Here is an 18,284-nt window from a genome sequence, read left to right on the forward strand (position 1 = left end):
CCATTTATCATCTAAGTTTTTTCTTCATATTTTCTTTTGTTTTTGCTTTCATAAGAGATGTTCCCTATACATAAATGCATGAATACAAATTTCTTGCAGTTCCACGGTGTGGAAGTAATTTCTCAGTCACTTTGACTACCAGTGGATATGATAAGAAAAAACTTTAAGATCATTGGATTAGAAAGACCTACAAGTGGATCCTATCTAGATGATGATCTAATAATTCGTGTATATTTTGAGATTTTCTCTTATAATATATATATATATATATATATATATATTTTTTTTTTAAAAAAATAATAATTAGTATTACTCTGTCATGTATTGAGCCGCAATGGGCAGCACGAAATTTCTCCATTCGTTGAAACATAAGCTTTTCAAACCAGAGCTAAATTCACCAAATCAATACACTCTGACCTTGAAAAATAAACGATCATCAGTTAATCTATTCATTGAGATAGCATGCTTTGTTTTCAGCTCTAAGCATTATTGCATGGCTGCTTGAATTTGTTCCAGGGTTCTCCCTTTTGTTTCTGGCACCAGCAATGACAGTACAAACGCTATGGTAATTACATTGATCGCAGCATAAAGAATAAATGTACCTGAAAAAGAACTTGAAACTCAGATTCCAGCTTGCCATACATCTTCTTTAGATTTCCCCAACCCCCCCTCCCAACTTTTACTATTTGATTTACCCCTTTGTAGTTGGATTTCAAGCTTAGCTTGCGCTATTATATATGTTAATATCAAATTACTTCTAACCAGATAAAGTTTTAGATTTGTTTACCATAGGAGCTCCAGGACATAAGGAAGTTGAAGGTGAAGGAGACTGCCCCAATGCACAAAACCAGTTCACTAGTGTCGCTATGCTTCCCGCAACTCCTTTGATATTTAAAGGAAATATCTGCAACAAAAGGATGGTCTTTATGTTGGTGGGATATCCATCATGGAAGTGGAGTTATCATCTTGAATGGAGTATTAGATTACCTCTGACATCAAAACCCAAGGAATTGGACCCAAACCTGCTGAAAACGTTCCTATATATAGCTAAATTCAAAGAGTAATTGTCAGAGTTAACATGGGGATTGAATTTTCTGTTGTTATATTTTTTTTAAGAAGATCAATCCATGTTAACATTGATATAGTTTGAGAAGAAATTGTTGTCTTACCAATATGCCAATTACAGCGAGTACAGGAACTGACTTGAGTGCTCCTTCATTAACCTGTTTCACGCAATGTATCTCTAAATATTTTAATATTTGGAAAAGGCAGTAGCATAACTGTGATTTGAGAGATATATTTATGAGGAGTTTGACTATAACCTACGGATAGAATGAAATCCCTGTTATTATGCAGGCAAGGACCAATCCTGATGCAGAAACCTAGAATGCAAAGAAAGCGCATAGCTTTCAATATGTGAAGGGGTGGCTGGTCTGAGGAAATGTTTAGAGCTCTAACTGCGATGTCAACGAAACTTCACCAGTAAAAGAGGCTTTCTTCCAACTCTATCTATTATGGCTGTGTTTAGAGCAACAACCACAACCTACAAAACGAAACTGTTTCAGTCAGTTCCAAGGATAATTAAACTTTCTTGAATTTCAACTAGTAGTCTGGAAGTTGGTAACCTGAAGGATGGCAAAAGTTACGGTTCCAACAGTCGGAGAAAACCCTGAAATATTGCAAATACAGAAATTAAAGTTTTGAATGCTTTGAGCATATCAGTTCATACTTTGACATCATCAACAACAATAGTAATAATTCTTTCAAGATGGAAAACAATGTCTAAATGAAATCACGGAGACTGAAATTAGTAGGCAGAGAGGATCTTTATTATCAATTAATCGGAGACAAAATGCCATGTTCTTTCCAGGTCCGTCGAGTTTTTATACCCTTGAAAGGAATCTACGAGATGGCAGACATAAAAGCAGACCGCATCGATTCCTCCAAATTGTTGAAGGACCATCAATCCAACTCCTATCTATAAAATAATTAAAAAGTTAAACTATAAGGTTATAGTTGAGCGCATGCTTCTTTTGCAATAAGATCAGTAGAAAAAGTAATGGAATATTTACAAAAACAGGGCGGGCGCACGTATCTTCTTTGGAATAAGTCTAGAAGTTTGGCTTTTGGGAGCCGTTCCAGAGTTTCTATAGAATCCTGTCATAGAATTGACATGTTACTCATTCTTTTATTCTTTATTGTAAAATTTGAGATGCTGACAATGAATTCTAATGCAGAATACAAACTGCGAACCAAGATTTCAGCTGCCTCATAATGTATATCTGTAGTCCTGCCACGAAGTTTCTGTAATGGGGTTTCAAACTCTTTTTCACGTCCCTTCTTTGCCTGCATTCATCAGATAGTGTTTCATACATCTACTTTATTCGTAGTTATTATTTACGTATACATGTTGCTGCTTACCAGCCATCTAGGGTATAAGAAAATAAACTCAATGGAAGAGAAAGGGATGAGAATAGAAAGATTGAGAATAATTACCACACACAAAGTGCTGTTCTATTCTGTTGTATGCAGTATAAATATTGGTACATGGGTTAGACTTTCTTAAGTCTATTTACAGAAACTCAGCAATGTAAGGTAAATCCAATCAATTACATGTATTACAAAGGGAATGTCAATTAATCATTCTAACTGAGGAATGCTGTTGCTTGTGATTAGGAGACTTCCAAGGCTAATATAGTGGAATCAGTAGATGATTGTATGGGACTAACATATTTGATAGGATCTGCTGGTGTAATTCCCTCTGCTGGTGTAATATTCTCTTTACCTCCCCTTAAGCATAACGGAGCAACGCGAAGATTGAGCTTGGACTTAAGAAGAGAGAACCGATCACGACTCAGGCCTTTGGTGAATATGTCAGCAAGCTGATGAGAGGAGGGAACATAGAAGGTATGGAGAGATTTACGAGCAACTAATTCACGAATAAAGTGATAGTCAATCTCAATATGCTGAGTGCGAGCATGGAAAATGGGATTCACAGCCATGTGGATAGTAGAGAGATTATCAACATAGATGCAAGGAGTAGTCTGAAGAGGGATACCAAGTTCTTGAAATAAGAAGCCAAACCAGCAGATTTCAGCGGCCGTGTGGGCAAGGGCACGATATTCAGCTTCAGTGCTAGAATGAGAAACAGTAGACTATTTCCTGGCAGTCCATGTGAGAAGATTGGGGTCGAAAAATATACAAGCACCAGTGGTATACGTCGATCATCTACAGAGCCAGCCCAATCAACATCAGAAAAACTGCGTAAAATGAAGTCATCAGACTGGTGAAACACAAGACCTTGCTCAACTGTACCATTAATATACCGAAGAGTGTGCTTGACAACCTGAAGATGGGAAGAACGAGGGTTGTGCTTGAACAAACACACTTGATTGACAGCAAAGGAAATATCAGGCCGTGATAGAGTAAGATATTGGAGGCCACCCACCATGCTGCGATAGGTAGAGGGATCAGATAAGGGATCTCCATCCAAACAAGACAATCGAGTGTTAGAAGGTAATGGTGTAAGACATGGTTTACAATCAGTCATATTAAATCGTTTCAATAATTCAACTACATATCTAGTTTGAGAGAGGAATAAATGATCAGTAAACCGTGTAATTTTCATGCCAAGGAAAAAATTGAGCTCACCCAGTCGGCGAGTGTCAAAGGTGGAGCACAATTGATCAAGAAACCGGTGGACATGTTGGAGTTCAGACCCGGTGACAATGATATCATCCACATAAACAAGGACATAGATTGTGCAGGAAGAGGAACGATGAATGAAGAGCGATGCATCAGATTGATGTGAGCAAATCCCTGAGCAAGGAGAAATGCACTGAGACGTTGGAACCAAGCTTTAGAAGCCTGCTTAAGGCCATAAAGAGCCTTATGGAGCTGACGTACATCCTGAGGACGTGAAGAATCATGAAAGCCAGAGGGCTGTTTCATGCACACTGCTTTTTTCAAATAGCCATTCAAGAACGCATTTCGAACATCAAGTTGTTGAAGGGACTAGTTAGAAGACATAACCAGAGACAAGATAATGTGAATGGTGGCCAGTTTAACTACTGGGCTAAAGGTCTCTGCATAATCAAATCCTTCCTGTTGATTGAAGCTTTTGGCGACAAGACGAGCCTTGTAGCGCTTAACGAAGCCATCAACGTTTCGTTTTACTTTGAAGACCCATTTGTAGCCAACAATATTCATTTGAGAGGAGGCGGGAACTGAAGACCATGTTTGATTCTTCATGAGGGCATCATATTCATCCTGCATGGCAGCTTGCCAGTAACTGTATTTGGAAGCCTGAGCGAAACTCGTTGGTTCAAGGGACATGGGATCAGAGCAAGCGGCAGAGAGAGCATGGGGTAAAGGGTGCGGGGTGGTGTGGGAGTAGAGGGGTTTTGGTTCAGGACCAAAGGGGATGATGGTCTTGAGACTCTTAAATTTTTTAGGAGGGTTTAGTGTAGCAAGAGAGTTGGGGAGGAGAGATGGGTCAAGAGGGGGAGGAGGAGGCGTTGACATGGGTGAGGGGGTTGTGGTGTGGATGACATGTGCGGGGTTTGTAAAGCTGGATGGTAGTGAGGGAGACATAAAAGATGATAGGGGGTTGTTGGATTAGGAGATAGGGGAAGGAACGACTACTACTGGACTCGGGGAGAGAGATGGTGTGGGGATAGATTGTGTGGGGGAAGGTTATGGTGGGCTGGCGAAAGGAGTGACTGATGTAGAGTTAAGGATAATGAGGGCAGAATGGGTTGGACTTGTAGAATTGTTGGTTTGTTGAGAGTACAGACCAGGCCTAATATCAAGGTGAGTAGTAGGTGTGGATTGGGCAACTGGTGTAGATTGAGGTTGCTGGTAAGGGAAGCTTGCCTCGTAAAAAACCACATGTCGAGATATATAAATTCGACCTGAAACAGGATCAAAACAACGATAGCCTTTATAATGATCATCATAGCCAATAAATACATATGGAACAGATTTGAAGGATAATTTATGCCTGTTGTATAGAACCATATGAGGGAAGCATGCACAACCAAACTTTTGAGAAATGCATAATCCAGTGTTCGTTGAAGTAATTTCTTATAAGGAGATATGTGATCAAGCTTAGGAGTTGGTAGGCGATTAATCAGAAAAATCACAGTAGAGAAAGCTTTAACCCAAAAGCTGTGGGGCAAACGGGATTGGGCCAGCAAACAGAGTCCCATTACAGCAATATGTTGATGTTTCCTTTCCACCACTCCATTTTGTTGAGGAGTGTATGGACATGAGATCTGATGAGATATTCCATGATCACGTAAAAATATCAGAAATAATTTGCTGGTAAATTCACCTCTACCATCAACCTGTAGTTGTTTAATGTGAGAGCTACACCGATTTCCAACCAACTTTTTAAAATGAATAAACGTAGTAAGAACTTCTAATTTCTTAGCCAATGGATATAACCAAGTAAATTGAGTATTATCATCGACAATGGAGAAATAATAACGATAACCAAAATTTAAGGAGATTGATATAGGACCCCATAAATCGAGATGTAAAAGTGCTAATGGAAATTGAGCATGAGACTGTCTGTCTTCAAATGGCAATCAACAAGATTTTCCCAACGGGTAGATATGATAATTTTTATTGGAGATAATTGCACCATCAAGTGGTAAGTGGTACTTATTCAACAATGTAGTAAAAACTGAATGAGATGGGTGTCCAAGTCTGGCATGCCATACATCTTGTGTTGTACACTTTCCATAATAGGCAATTTGACGAGCAATAGAAGGGAATGTCTGAATGTGATAGAGGCCATCGAAACTACTACTAGTAAGGAGTACCTTCTCCGTTTTGTTATCCTTCATATAAAAACCATTAGCATCCATCTTAAAGTAACAGTCATTATCGCAGCAAAAGTGACGGATAGAGATCAAGTTTTTGCGGATAGCAGGCACACACAAAACTTCATTAAGATTTAATGATCTATGCAACCCGGTCAATTGTGTATTGCCAATATGAGTTATTGCTAACTGATTGCCATTTCCAACAATAATTTTATCTGTACCTGTGTAAGGATGAGCATCGGGAAGAGAGGTGGCGTTGGCTATCATGTGGTGAGTAGCACTTGAATCAAGACACCAATTGATATTTGCTACATCAGGAGTAGGAGAAGGAGAGGTGGTAAAGTTTTCTGCCATGTATGCATGAGGTTTACAGTCAGGACAAAACCGAGCTATGTGTCCCTGTTTATCACATCGAAAACAAATGACTTCACTGCGTTGGGTATTTGAGAATTTTCCTTGAGGTGTTGGAAGCAGAGGAGGGCGCCCATCAGAGAGAGTTGCAGGAGAAGAGGTGAGGACAACAGATTGAGGGTCGCGAGGCTGAGAGTGATGATTTGGAAACCAAGCCTTTTGAGCCGGCTCCCAATTCCCTGTTCGCCTTGATCCATGTCCTTGATTCCAATTCCTGCCATGATTGCGTCCTCTTCCAAATCCGTGATGAGGATTATGATTATGACTAGGCATGTTTGAATTGAAAGGGTGCTCATTGGGCACATAGTCAGCAGCCATAGCAACTCCTAAAGTCAAGGTAAGAGACATCCGTTTCTGTAAATGCTCTTCTCTTAGAGCTAAATCATAGAATTGATCAAAGTCAATATCGGGATATAGGTGAAGTGTTGTGGCTAGCTCTTTGTATTCAAGACCAAGTCCATCCAAAACATAACTGATGAGTACATCATCGTCCATGGTTGCACCAAATTATATGAGAGAATCAAAGAGTGATTTGACATAATTGAGAGCATCAACCACTGTGGTGTTGTTGTCCTTCTGGAGAGTGTGAATTTGGTCTCGAAGAATCCATACACGGGTGCTAGTAAGAGGTGAAAGATGCTTGGCCAGCATGGTCCAGGCTTGATGAGCAGTGGTATATGGGATGAGAAGTGTTTTGATGGAAGAGGAGGAAGTTGCTTTGATCCAACTCAGGACCAATTTATCTTTCGCTAACTCTGGGTGCACAGAACCATCTTCTTGCACTTTGGGTGGTTCTGTGTTGTTCTTGAGGACAGCTATAAGGCCGTGCATCTCTAGTATATCTTTAAATTGGGATTTCCAACTCAAGTAGTTGGTGCGATCCATAGGGACAGTGAACAAGGATGGGATATTAAAAGAGGTGGGGGAAGGAATGGGATGAGAATGGAGGTGAGGATTTTTTTGACATTTCAGAAATCAGTTTTGACATATCAAGATTGCTTGATTCTCCAGATTTAGGTGTGTCGGCCATTGGTTTGGGTAGGATCGATATTTTGAGGGTTAGCTCCAAAAAGCTTTGATACCATATAAGAAAATAAACTCAATGGAAGAGAAAGGGATGAGAATAGAAAGATTGAGAATAATTGCCACACACAAAGTGCAGTATAAATATTGGTACATGGGTTAGACATTCTCAAGTCTATTTACATAAACTCAGCGATGTAAGGTAAGTCTAATCAATTACATGTATTATAAAAGGAATGTCAATTAATCATTCTAACTAAGGAATGCTCATTGCTTGTGATTAGGAGACTTCCAAGGCTGATGTAGTGGAATCAGCAGATTGCATGGGACTGATAGATTTGATAAGATCTGCTGGTGTAATTGCCTCTGCTGGTGTAATATTTTCTTTAGGTGACTCTGGAATGAGAAACATGCCAACAAGCAGAATTTAAGTCCTGCAAGACTTCAGAAGTTATTAAGCTCCCTATCTTACTATCATTTGCAATAATTTTGTTAATTTTGATAATTGAATATACAAATGGACAGAGGAATCTAACCCGTCAATGCCAAAATCCTCCATCTCAGTACTGTCCCTATTATGAATGCACCAGACACTCCAGTAGCACCAATGAGCTGCAAGAAACCATAATGTAACGAGTTGTGATCCTTACGTATAATTAATAATTATGGATGATCTGCACTATCTATTTTTTCTATTCTTTGATTCAGAAAGATGAAATCAAATTTAACTACGAAAACATAATGTTTCTGCAACTTCGTCCTGTGCAATATTTACCTGAGTCAAAGCTGTTAATATTCCTCTAAGGTTTTTGGGTGCAATTTCTGCTATAAAAACGGGTACCTAGTCAATGACATTAATATCATCAGCAACAAGTTTTACTTTAATCAAATGCTAGAAGAATAATGTAATGTACGTACCACGGAGGACAAGGCACCCCCATTCCGTATCCTGTTGCCAATCTTCCAATGTCCAATGCAAAAACACCCTTTCGTATTAACTATGACAGAGTAAAAGTTATAGTCATTGCGTTGTATAGATCGTTCTGGTATGCTTATTTAGCTGACACAAACCTTAGCCAAGTAAATGGCAAGCCATCCTGCAACACAGAAGGTGCTAGAAAATCTCATTGCCTACATTCCACATGAATACTGTATTATCAGGTGAATGTTCTCCAGAAAAAATATGCAAGAGCAAAATCCCTCAAAAGTGTAGCGAGAAAGAACTGAGATTCACAATATCTTTTTTCTTTTATTGGATGATCATGATACGTTCCAAAAATCGAAATTTTCTTACCACTTTCCGACCAAAGTAATCAGCAATCGGTCCACATGTGATTGCACCAATCATTGCTCCAATTGTCAATATGGAACCAAAATAAGAATACTGCATGCATACTGATCAGAAATCAATAAATCAGTATCGAAGCTAAAAACCTTAGGATTGGCTTCCTACATTTGAAGTTGCGTTGTATAACAGGATCTTGTTTTGTTTATAAAAACCCCAAATATACCTTGTACATTATCCTCAGAGTTGGTTTTCTGCAATTGCTCTTAACTCGTGTATAATTCTTTTTCCATGGAAATAATATTTTTGTTTCATAGTCATTTATTATTCCATTTTTCTCCGTCATCGTAAACATAGTAAAGTGTTGCCAATAGTGATTAAATTTTAATGTATAAACCATTAAACTTGTCATATTCCTGAAAATATAAGTGATTGTTCTGTGATGCACTCCCTCTTTTTCATCATTCATAATGGCTTTAATTGTTTCCAAATTGTTGTTGGTACAGGTCCTTTGATTTGTTTTGGTGACTCCAGGATCATGTGCTAATATGCTAACTATTTCTAATTTGACAAGTTCCAAACAGTGACTCGTTACTTATTTAGGAGAGACATGCTTAAATCTCACATTTAGGCATCTTTTTCACCATTCATATTACTTTCAGCCCTACGTTTCAAAGCAACATCTTCACGTCCCTCTAATTGGATTGAAGAGAAGGAGAGAGAGGAAGATAGAAGCCAGTAAAACAGAAAGAGTGGCAGTGTAGCATCCATTTTTACCCTGAAGCTGTTCTTAAATGCTTCCTATGCTGTGTGGGAGGTTGAAGATTCTGAAATCACTCAACGCTATCAGCAACAAAATTCAGTGGTTTCTTCTTGTAATTTAGCATTCCAGAGATGTTGAGGGTCAAAGGATCTATATGCAATGATACAGAAAATAAAGTCATATCACTGCTGGAGCTTTGGAAACATGAAACTAGGAGAGTATCTGGGTCTTGTAGCTGAAGCAAATAAAGAATTGATTACTGGATCAACAGAAAATTCTGTGTGAAAAGCAAGAATTTTCTGCATTGAAGAATGTATCCAAGTAATCAATTCATCCTTGCTTAGTTTTAATCGGAGTCTTCAAAAGGAAAAGTATCTTGTTTGATTTCTGTTGGTAAAACTTTGAGTAAAACTATGAAATCTTGCAGTGTTATAGGTGTACGTGAATAATTTTTTGGAAGGCTGGCTATTTCATCTCTTCCCTGAGTTCTGCTGCTACTTAGTCTCTTACGGATTCATTACTTTCAGTATTGTCATGTAACTCCATTGCTTCTACAGTTCTGCCTTTCTATACTATGCCTACTCGATCTCATTATTTTCTACGCCCCTAACTACCTACCATCCTCGACCTTTGCTGCTTCTTTCATTTCTTTCATAGATTTTGTTTTTTTTTTTTAGATTTCTTAACACAATGTAAGCGAGTTTGCTGATGGTCAATAGGTTAATAGCGTTGGGGAGCCATGATTACCATTTGAATTCAAGGACTCAAAATACGAAGAGACTAATGTAAGAGATTTTGGTCAAATTGCAGCCTTATGATAATAGATATAAATTTTTATTTAATTATTAAATTAAGCTAAAATTTCTCATAGAAATTATAGAGGCCCTACTCTACTCTTTATAAGGTCTGATTTTTATAGTAATTTGAGATTGTTAAGACACCTAAATTAAATCTAAAAGTCATTGTATTAGATTTGTTATATTTTTCTAATTGATTTAGAATTCTTTTTCTATTTAGTTTGGAACACTTTTATTATTTTTCAGTTTTGTTTTAGATTTTATTTACTAAGTATATAAGCAGCCTAGAAAAATTTTAATATTCAATCTTAATTAAAATAAATATTAAAAGATAAAATTTTAAATTAATATTTTTATCGGTGTTGGTGATTAATAACAACGTTGGCTGACTCTATTGCCTTTCGTTGGTCCTAAATTTATTAATAAGAAAGTACATTGTCATAAATTGTTTTGGTTTTATACTTATGTTTTTGTGCTTACTAGTTGAATGCATCTTTTGTTGTTTATTTAAATAATCAGTTTTTGCTTCATTGTTTTTTGCATCATTCTCATTGTGAAGGTTAGCTTAACATTTTCTACCCCACAAGTAATAAAATCTCTTCGATTTATCAAAAAGAACAAAAAGACAGTGTCTAATAAAAAAGAGACCAATCATTGACTCACCTCTGCTATGGAAAAAGAGAGATCTTCCCTGATAGCATTTTGAGTTGGTGATGAATAGCCAGACTGAATTCAAAGTAACATCTACTTGTCAGTAGTCATAATCCCACGATTTTGAACTTCTGGTTAATATGCGTTTTTGCAATTGAAAAGGAAAGGAGGAGGAGTCACTTAGACTTTCACAATCTAGGGAAAACCAAAAGAACAAGAGCCATAAAAGGTAATAATAAAAGACATTAGAATTACAAATTACATTTAACACTCCCTCTTAATTTGTAATATTCAAAAACTCCTTGAATTGCTGAAACTTCTCAACTGGAACAATTTTGATGAGGACATCTGCAGGTTGATCATAAGTGTTGATAAACTCCAGCTGAATCTCCTTCTTGCTGACCATGTCTCTAATGAAATGATGCCTAACTCTGTGTTTTGATTTTACATGAAAAACTAGATTCTTAGTCATTGCAATTGCTGACATATTATCATATAGTATTATAAGTAGAATCAAAAACTTTTTGCTGCAAATCACGAAGAATTCTTGTTAATTATACTGACTAACAAATGACTTTATTTGCTGTAATGTATTCTGCCTCTGCAAAAGATAAAGCTATAGAATTTTATTTATTTGAACACCAAGAGATTATATTTAATCCAAAACAGAACACATAATCAGTTGTACTCTTTTTATTATCATAACTTCTTACCCAATCACTATTGGAATAGCCAATCAATCTATTTTCATTTTATTGCTTATACAAGATTCCATGATTCTTAGTTCCTTGAAGATCAAGATCCTTTTTGTTGCTGCAAGATGAAGACTACTAGGATTCTCTATAAATATGGAGATAATATTAACAGAAAAAAGTATATCAAGTCTTGAATTTGTAAGGTATATTAAGGATCCAAAGAGACTTCTGAAATACTTTGAATCAATCTTAGCCGCACCATCATCTTGATGTAATTTCTCATTTGTTGATATTAGAGATGCTATTGGTTTACACTCTATCATGTTCAAGTTCTTTAAGAGATTTGTAACATATTTTTCTTGTGAAATAAAGATTTTAGATTGCTTCACTTGAATGCCAAGAAAATATCTCATTAAGCCAAGATCTGACATTTCAAATTCTTTCATCATAGCAGCCTCGAATGCTATCTCATTAAGCCAAGATCTGACATTTCAAATTCTTTCACCATAACAGCCTTGAATTTTGTAACCATATCCTTACTTGTTCCTACATAAATTAGATCATCAACATAGAGATAAACTATTAGAAAATATTCTCCCTTCTTCTTTATATAGAGAGATGGTTCAGATTGAGTTTTGCTGAAACCATTTTGATGAAAGTAAAGATCAATTTTATGGTTCAACACTATTGGAGCCTGTTTTAATCCATAAAGGGCTTTATAAAGTCTGTAAACTTTATCTTCTTTTCCTTTTAATTCATATCTCGGAAGCTGTTGGACATAAACTTCTTCTTCCAAATCACCATTAAGAAACGCCGACTAAACATTAAGCTGAAACACCTGCAACTAAAGTTGTGCAAATAAGACAAGAACTATTCTAATAGTTTTCATTCTTGCAACAGGTGCAAAGGTTTCTATAAAATAAACTCCAGGCTGCTGAGAGTAGCCTTTAGTAACAATTTTAGCCTTGTGCTTCTGAATATTGTCATCTTAATTGTATTTGATCTTGAATACCCATTTTAATCCCACTACCTTCTTTTCTTTTGGAAAATCAACTAACTTCCATGTCTGATTCTTTTTTATACTTGTCATTTCTTCATTCATTGCTTTCCTCCATTCTTCCTTTCTTACTGCTTATTCAAAATTCTAAGGCTTTATGAAAAGAAAGCAACATGACAAGAATTGTAAATGTCAGTTAATGAACAAACTCTCCTGGAAGGAGTTTCTGATACTGATTCATCAATGGAACTTGATGAGCTTCCTTCATTTGCAAGCTTGAACCAGTTCTGATTTGAGAATTGGAAGCATCAAGCTGCTTTAGAGCTTGAAGTAACTCCAGTATTGTCGTTTTAGGATTGATTGAATCTTCCCATTTCCAAACAGTAGATTCATTAAAGATAACATCTCTATACAACAGTAACTGATCCTTTTTAGGATTGAAAAATCGAAAGCCTTTTGATTCATCACTATAGCCAACAAAGATAAGTTTTTCCCCTTTCTCATCAAACTTGTCTTTGCTTTGAGAAGGAATAAGAGCATAAACAATGCTCCTAAAAACTTTAAGATAGCTGAAATTAGACTTTCTCTTGTGCCAGGCTTTAAATGGAGTTTGATTTTTTACTGTCTTTGTTGGAGATCTATTAAGAATGTAAGCTACAGTGTTGACAACTTTTGCCAAAAATTTGTTAGGAAGTCCTTTTCCTTTTAACATGCTTCTTGCTTTTTCTTCAATAGTTCTATTCTTTCTTTCTGCAACTCCATTCTGCTGAGGAGTACGTCTAACTGTAAGTTGCCTTTGAATGCCATTCACTTTGTAGTAATCAAGAAAAGGTTTGTAAATAAATTCTCTCGTGGTCTGTTCTTAGAGTCTTCATTTGACACCCACTTTGCTTTTCTGCAAGGGCTTTGAATTGCAGAAAGACAGAGAAAGCATTTGATTTGTTATTAAGAAAATAGATCCAAATCATTTTGGAGTAATCATCAACAAAGAGTAAGAAATATCTCTTATTATTTAGAGATGGAGTTCATGTAGGACCACAAATATCTGCATGAACTAATTCAAGTCGTGCTTTGGCTCTCCAAGCAGTATTTGGAAAAGGAAAATGATGTATTTTTCCATACACACATCCTTCACAAATCCCAACGTGGTTCTAGATTGAAGGCAGACTAGAAACTAGATTCTTCTTCTTTAGAAGTTGTAAGTCATTGTAATTTAAGTGCTTGTATCTTAAATGTAAAAGTTGAGAATCATCAATATACTCACTTCTCATAGCAACAACATTATGAAGTGATTTCATATTAAAGGGACATATATTATTAGAACTCATCTTGACTACTACTACTTTCTAATTTGTCTTCTTATTATAAATCTCATATTCAACATTGTCAAAAACCAATTTATAACCTCTTTTCATCATTTGTCCCACACTTAGAATGTGTTTGGCAATGTGGTAGCGGTTGTTTTTCAAATAATGTTTTGTGTCGAAATATATGCCAATGATGTTTTTTCATTTTTTAAAAATCATTTTTGATATCAGCACATCAAAACGATTCAAAAACGTACAAACCATATTAAATTTTAGTAAAAAAAAAAAATTGACTTTTTTGAAAACGCGGTTTGCACGGCGTTTCCAAACACATTCTTAATTGACTCTGACCAATGTTAGAAGAATAGAACACATCATAAATGCATTTTTATTACCTTCATCTGAGTGGATTGCAACATCACCTCTTTCTTTTATCTCCACCCTTTTGTTGTCCCCAAGTTCAACATGAGAAGAAAACTTTTCATCAAGAGTTTCGAAGCTTGAGTGATCACCAGTAATATGATGACTACAACCACTGTCAAGATACCAAATTTCTTCTTCTTTGTGTTCTGCATTCATGCAGGAAAAGAACAGTTGTTCTTCTTCCTTTGAAAAATTTGCTGCATTGTTCTCTCCACTACCATTTGCCTTGTTTTTGTGCCAGTAATTTCTATTAGAACGAGTGGAATTTTTACATCAGGTGCACTTGAAGAAACAATTCGAGTTTCACGACTAGTTCTCTTGCAAATAGAGCAATAGGAACTGCTGCCTACTCTTGGTTGGAAATTCGCTCTTCCTCTACTCCTACTCCTGCCTCTGCTGCGATTCTGACTTTCACCGGCTCTTCCATATGAGTCCCTTCTAAAAAACATTCTTCCTCCTTTCTAATCATGATGAAAACTTGTTCCTCTCCTATCAGAAAAATTAGCTTTGATCTGGAAGGCTTGCTCTATTGGTTGCTTACTATACTGGTTCACTCTTTATTCATGTGCTTCAAGAGATCCCATCAATTCATGAACTGAAAGTCTTGACATATCTTTTGTTTCTTCAATAACAACAACTATATGTTCAAATTTTTATGGTAAACCTATGAGAATCTTTTCTACAACTCTTTTATTAGAAACATTGTCTCCACAACTTTTGATTTAATTGATAATTTTAGTAGTTCTAGAAGAGAAATCTTTAATCAACTCATTATCCTTCATTGTAAGATTTTCAAATTCTCTCCATAAATTTTGCAGCCGAATGGAAATGGCTTTCTGAGAGCCTTGGAATTCATTTCTCAGTATCTCCTATGCTTCTCTTGCCTTCTTAATAGAGAAGACCCTGGGATAGATAAATTTGCTTACTCCTTGCTATATTATTCTCAAAGCAGTTGCATTTCTCTACACATTTTGCTTGTACTCCTTTGCGTCTTCTTCTGACCAGAAAGCAGAAGATCCTTCCTAGGGTGGTTCTGCAAACTCCTCACCAAGTCTTGTGAAATGAAGATAGTCTCCATCTGAGAACTCCAGTATTTGTAATGTTCTCCATCGAAGATAGGAATCTACGTAGTTGTATAGAAGAAGGTAGAAATGCTAGAAGAAGAAACCATATAGAAGAAACCTTGATCTGATGCCAAAGCTGTTGGAAATAAATTGTGGAAACAGAGAAGAAAGAAAATTGGTAGAGCTACAACTCAATACCAGAGATGATTTTTTTTATTATGCTTTTGTTCTGCTTTCTTACTTACAAAAACTGAAGAGAGAAAGGCCAAAATAACAAGAGTTGAATTAATGATATCTAGGAACACATAGACTTCCACAATCTAGGTAACAAGAGCCATAGCCATAAGAGCTAACAATAAAAGACATTGAGAATTACAAATTACGTTTAACAAATCCAACTACAAAAGAACCACAAACTGCAACAAGTGTGCTGAGGTAAACCATCCTAGAAATACGAGTATTGCAGCTATACTGAGTGCCGGCGGATCCTTCTTCACCAAGTAAATTCTCGGGCATGAGTGGTTGGCTTACATCTTCGGGTGCGCCATCATGACCATTCTCTATGTTCTCTCAGATGGCCATCTTTTCTTTTCTATCGTCTCTTTCTTTATATATATATATATATATATATATATATATTTCAATGTAGTTGGGAAAGAGAAGTCTTGGGAAAATGATTTTGAGGATGAAGAAAACAGATGAACAAAAGCTACAGTGAAATTATTTCTTAAGCCACACATGTAGATGCCAACTTCAATAAATTGGCTCACCTGCTTCCAGTTATGTGAGCAACGTGTTGCCCATTTTATAGTCGAATCTCCAATGCTTATGCTTTGCAGACATTACTGTTTCATAAGAAACAGAACTCTGGAAGGTGTATCAATGCACAAAATCTTGTGGAGTGCATAGCTGAAAGTGCAAAACACTAAAATAATCAACATGCTGATCTCTTGACTGTTAAGTATGTTCTCTTAAAAAAGTTTTTCGCAAATTTGATTTAATTGAAACAAAAACTTGTGATGCTTTTACCATGCAAATTTGAGTGATCACCCGCGGATTAAAGCAGTGTTATTTTTTATTTTATTTTTGTTATGAAACTTTTTTTCTCATCTATTGTATTTTTTTTTTCCAATTTAGTGGCCATTACTAGTGATTTATTAAGAGTAAGATTAAAAGATAAAAAAACAAAAGTGGAAAACATGAGAAAACTAAGTGGCTATTTATAAATTGGCAAAAAGAGTTTTGTTTAGTCCATCTACTTTCAACTATAACATTTTTAGTTCCTTTGATTTTTAAAATTTTAATTTTGATTCAAAACTCTATTTTTCTTATTTTTCAGACGTCCCTGAACTTGAGATAGTAGAGAAAGAATCATTTGATTTAGTTGAAGAAATAAAAAATCATTGGTTTGACACTGATTTTGACCATGAAAAAAGTTAATCTTGGTGTTAACGAGTTCTATTCGATAATAAGAGTTCCAATGAGGTGTTCTAGGCCACCAAGGCCTGCGGGTCTAATTTGTTGTTCTTATTCTTTGTTTTTTGTTTTTTTTTTAATTTCATTCTTCAATGTTGGGTTTTTTTTTTATTTCTCTATGATTTGTTTTTTTTATTTTTGTCCTTCAATATTTGGTTGATTTTGAATTGATCTTCGTGATCTGTTTTGATTTATTTTCTATAGGATTATTACAGTATCGGACGGATGTCCCGATATTTGGTTGTTGCGTAATTTGCGAGTATCTATTTTTGTTGCTGTATAAATAAATAAAAATAATTTTAGAAAAAAAAGTTATTAAACCTAGTAAGGTGCATGATTCGGACTACGAGTTTGAAAGTTCATCTAGGTTTCTTTTTTTTTAATTGGATATTTTTTTTTCAATTTCATCCTTTAATATTGAATTGGTTGAGAATTGAATTTTATCATTTATTTTAATTGTTTTTTATAGAGTTATCATGGTCACATAACTCAGGTCGTGGGTTTGACAAGTTAACCCGAATTGATCCAAATTGATCCAATATATTACTATCTCAATCCATAAAAAATATCGTCTACTATATCACTGACTTAATATATTTTTTTATAAATATTATTCAATATGCATCATATTTTAAATTCATGATTATAATTTTTATTTTTACTAAAAATACATGTCATCAACATCTTGATAATTCTTTTACATTTAAAACTCGTAATCAACAATGATCTAATTAGTTGGAAACTAAAAGCTAAAAGAGCACTAGAATATATAATAATCCACTTTTGAGATTCTAATTTTAACCACATTTCGAGGTTAAAATTTTTAACCTCTGTAGTTTTATTTTATTTTTTTAATTTCTCTCATCTACTCCTTACATTAAAATACACAATCAAATAATTTTTATTTCTCACTCTTTTCAATAATATTTTAAATATTAGATTCTAGACCATTGTTAAGGAGCACTAAAGCTCCTCAACTTAAGCCCAATAATATCGTTTCCAAATAAAATTAATCTCTTTAATAACTGCATTTTATGTCTAACTAAATAAGTGCTAATATTATTTTTAATATCTCAAATATCCTTATATACTTAATGAAACCTTTTACCCTTATTACAAAATTATTTTTTATATAAATAATTTCTTAAAATCTTTTCATAAATCTTTGAACTTTCTATATTTCTAACATTTTTCTCAATACTTTGTTCATTTTATTTTATTTTCAATATTTAAGTTTTCTTTAACTTTTTTTTTAATTTCAATTTGAATGTGTGGTGTGGTGGGTGATTAAAAAATCTTTATTTTTAAAATATTTTATTTTCTTGCTTCCATTTTCTTCATTTGTCATTAAAGATATTATTATTTAATAACAAAAAAACTAATTTAATAACAACAAAACTAATCTTTTTATTGATAAAAATAATAATCCTAAAAGATATGTAGAAGGAGAAAAGTTAAATTGAAACCATAAAAAAATGAAGGGTTCATGCTATCATATATTTTTTTTAAATAGATTTATTTTGAAATAGAAAAATGTTATATTAGTAAATTTAAATTTAAC

General features: G+C 35.0%; 1 pseudogene; it reads right to left on the bottom strand.

Moving 5' to 3' along the window:
• Nucleotides 1-366: 366 nt before the first annotated feature.
• On the bottom strand, nucleotides 367-15,763 carry LOC133691749 (sugar transporter ERD6-like 7; annotated as a pseudogene).
• Nucleotides 15,764-18,284: the final 2,521 nt, after the last annotated feature.

The sequence above is a fragment of the Populus nigra genome, chromosome 4 (genome assembly GCF_951802175.1).
Source record: "Populus nigra chromosome 4, ddPopNigr1.1, whole genome shotgun sequence".
Lineage (NCBI taxonomy): Eukaryota > Viridiplantae > Streptophyta > Magnoliopsida > Malpighiales > Salicaceae > Populus > Populus nigra.